General features: G+C 33.4%; 1 long non-coding RNA gene across 1 annotated transcript; it reads left to right on the top strand.

The window, feature by feature from the left end:
- Positions 1-1,183: 1,183 nt before the first annotated feature.
- LOC149497726 (uncharacterized) lies at positions 1,184-3,451 on the top strand. The gene is made up of 2 exons (XR_016320019.1): positions 1,184-1,479; positions 3,236-3,451. It is a non-coding gene; the product is annotated as an uncharacterized LOC149497726 (long non-coding RNA).

Below are 3,451 nucleotides of genomic sequence, written 5' to 3'. Positions count from 1 at the left end.
AAAAAAAATATTAAGTAAAGTATATCATGTAGAAAATATTATTGATACTTTTAGACATGCATAAAATAGGTTAAGTAATTATCATTCTGCAAATAAAAATAGAAAATTTTCGGTTCAAACCGGATCGACACGCCGGTTAACTGCTGGTTCCGGGCCGATTCAGGTTCATATTTTAACATTCATATGAATCTTAACCGCCCTTTGAACCATCAGTTCCGGTTCAAATTACCGACGATTCTGGTCCGATTTTGGTTCGTCTACAGTACGGTTCGGTTTCGGTTTGAACTGTACTGGTGGCCATACCTACCGACCTCTTGAACTTGGGTGCAAAGGTCAAGCTCAATATGTTTGGTGACAATGGCGAATCATTTTTGAGTCTGAAGTTTTCGATATCGTCATTTTCTTTACATTCTCTAAAAGTTTCTTTATCAACATTATGAAAATCAGCGTTTTTCACCACAGGCTAGGTGTAGTATCTGGCACAAATGAGTTCTAGTGAGCTTTAATTTTGCTTCCGAAAGTTCGGTTGGGAGTCACTATAGGAAGGTATATGGTTTTTCAGTCTCTCATATACATTAGAGAGAAGGGGGTGCTCATGGTTATCATGGTTACGATCGACCTTATTGTTTGAGACGTGTTGCTCATTGTTTTGCTGAGGTTTAGCCAGCAGGTGTTCTAGCACGGAAGTGAACTGTGCATGTGCTTGAGTCAAGGCGGCTACCACTAGAGGATGGGGTACTCGAGGCGGTGGTGACGACGTTTGCTCGTCGAGTCTCTCTTGGTTGTCCGTCCTCCATTCCAAGTTAGGATTTCTTAAAGAGCCATTAGACACGGTGAATAGAAAAATTTTGTTTCTGGTCTGAAAATTGTGAGGTGTGTCACGCTTACCATACTAATTATTGATATCAAAAATGAATTTTGTGTTTATCTGAGTGAAATAATCCAAAAATTAATTTTCATAAATTTTTCATTTAAAAATCAATTTTTAATTTTAACCAATGGAATTTAATGGAAAATAATTTTTTATGATAAGAATTGAACCCATAAACCAGTTTGAAATCTTCAAACTAATGAGAAATCCATAAATCAACTGAAAACCGGATCAAATCATTGAGTTGGACTAAACTCGACTCAAATCGAACCGGACTACCTAGAATGTGCTAGAAACCTTTTTTTTTTCCCTCTCTTTTCTCTTCTTTTTCTCTCTTCTTTCTTGGTCCAGCGACAGACCCATGGCCTTTCTCCTTCTCTCTCTTTCTCTTGTTTTTTTGGTCACCTGAGACAGGTACGACGAATCTTCTTCATGCCGGCTCCTCCTCACCGTCGCGCCATCGATCTCCCTCTCAGTTCTCATCTCCGGTGAACGCAGCAGGTAGGCGAGCTACGACCTCTCTCTGGCGATCGACGCAGCGGTGCCTCTGCCCGTTTCCGGTGACCTCATCATAGCAGAACGGCAGCAGCGCCTCCATCGTCAACGGTGTAATCTCTCTCTCTCTCTCTCTCTCTCTCTCTCTCTCTCTCTCTCTCCGTTTTGTTTCCGGCTGGCACAGCAAGTGTGGCTAGTTGAGCTTCTGATTTGCGATCGGGACAGTTTACTAACTACTGTGTTGTATATTTTCCGGCGAGTTGTCATTTTCTCCGTCCTTTTCCCGCAGAGCGATGTTTTGGGTATTGAAACTATTTTTGGTGATTTTCCAGAAAATTAATTAATTTCTAGCATTTTGTGGCTAGGTAATTTAATTTTTAATATTTTTCAATATACTTCACAAGTATTGATTTGATTAGAAAACTCTAATAAATTAAAATAAATTTTAATTATTGTTATGTAAATTAATTTAGGATTTTATAAATATAGAGTTGTAGTATGAAATTAAAACACCTTAAAAAGGAAAAGAGTTAGAAATATAACTAAATTATTTTGGACTTTAGTTTCATTATATAAATATATATTCGTGTCTAAGCTTGTGACTATTAAGGATTAAGAATTAAATAAAAAAATAAATTAAGTACTTAAGGAATTATTTTGAAGACGAAAGATAATTTAAGAAAAAGAGAATTAATTTGATGGGAAAATAGCAGTTATTTTGAAATTGAGGTTATATTATGTGAATTAAGATGACAAGCTAAAAGAAGTATTAATTTTAATATTTCGTTAAAAGAAATTATATTTTGGGTAAAGTTAATTAAATAAAGAATTATTTATATTTATATATATAAAGGATCTATTGTTTGACGACGGATTAAATAAGTAAATTATATTGAGATAAAAGTAGCAATATACAAGGATTTATTGGAATCAGATTGAATGTCATTTTAATCTATAAACTAAGAGTTGATTATAAAATTAATTATTTGTGGTGGTTGGACGTTGGAATATTGATTGCCCGATAGATGAGCTATGTGTATAACAATCGATAAGTATATTAAATGGCTAGAACTTGAATAAGTGGAAAGCCTTATTTTAAAGGAAATGTTGTCAGAAGTATAGATGAAATTTATATTAATTCTTTAATTTCTTATTTAAGAAAAGTTATATGTTTAATGCAGTTTTGTTCTTTATATTTTATCTAGATTTTCGAGTCAATCTACCACTCTTGCTAGTCAGAATCTAAGTTAAAACTTGCTCTTTCTTTTATCATTGTGAGTAATAATAAATGATGCATACTATTATTTGATACATGCACTGCCCATTTCATGATATATGAATATACATACAAATGATATTAGACTTTCATTCTTTTAACGCAATATTATTAAGATTTACTTACATTACTATTCACCTTAAAAATTATAATAATATACACACGAGTATTATATATATATATATATATATATATATATATATATATATTTCTCAATTATATTCATATGTGCATATTGATCTGCAACGAAAAGAAAGAGAAGATGGAAAAACAATGAGAGCACTAGTCAAGTGAGAATTAGCCCAATTGGCCATATATGGGGGATTGGCTGCCTAGTGTACATGTATAAGAGGACAGACTATGTGCAAGGATGGCTTGTTGGGGGGTTTTGTGACACCACTGAACAATCTTCATTTTATGTGATTACTTGAAGGTGATGTTATTTATAGATGATGATGTTGTAACATATGCTTGATTGAATGTGTGTTCATTATATAAATGTGGAAAGCATCTTGTGTGATTGTTTGGGTAAGGCATTATTTATTATTATTCACTAAGTTTGTTAAATTCACCCCCTTCCTTAATTTTCCTAGGAGATAGACACTATACTGGTCCAGACAAGCTCTGCTTCCTTCTCCACAGAGTTATGGCAGTAGTTTTTGACTTTTTGATAATTCTCAAATATATAGTCTTGTGTTTAGAAATATAATCATGTTTATTTAATGAGCTCCACAGTTAGGATGTTTGTGTCACAATTCGATATGTAAAATTTATCAATGTTCTGCTCAATAAATCTATGGATTTTCTAA

This window comes from Jatropha curcas, chromosome 3 (assembly GCF_041381405.1).
Source record: "Jatropha curcas cultivar XTBG-Jc1 chromosome 3, XTBG_Jcur_1.0, whole genome shotgun sequence".
Classification (NCBI taxonomy): Eukaryota; Viridiplantae; Streptophyta; class Magnoliopsida; order Malpighiales; family Euphorbiaceae; genus Jatropha; species Jatropha curcas.
The sequence above is the reverse complement of the archived record's forward strand: the minus strand, read 5'-3'. Positions and strand labels throughout refer to the sequence as shown.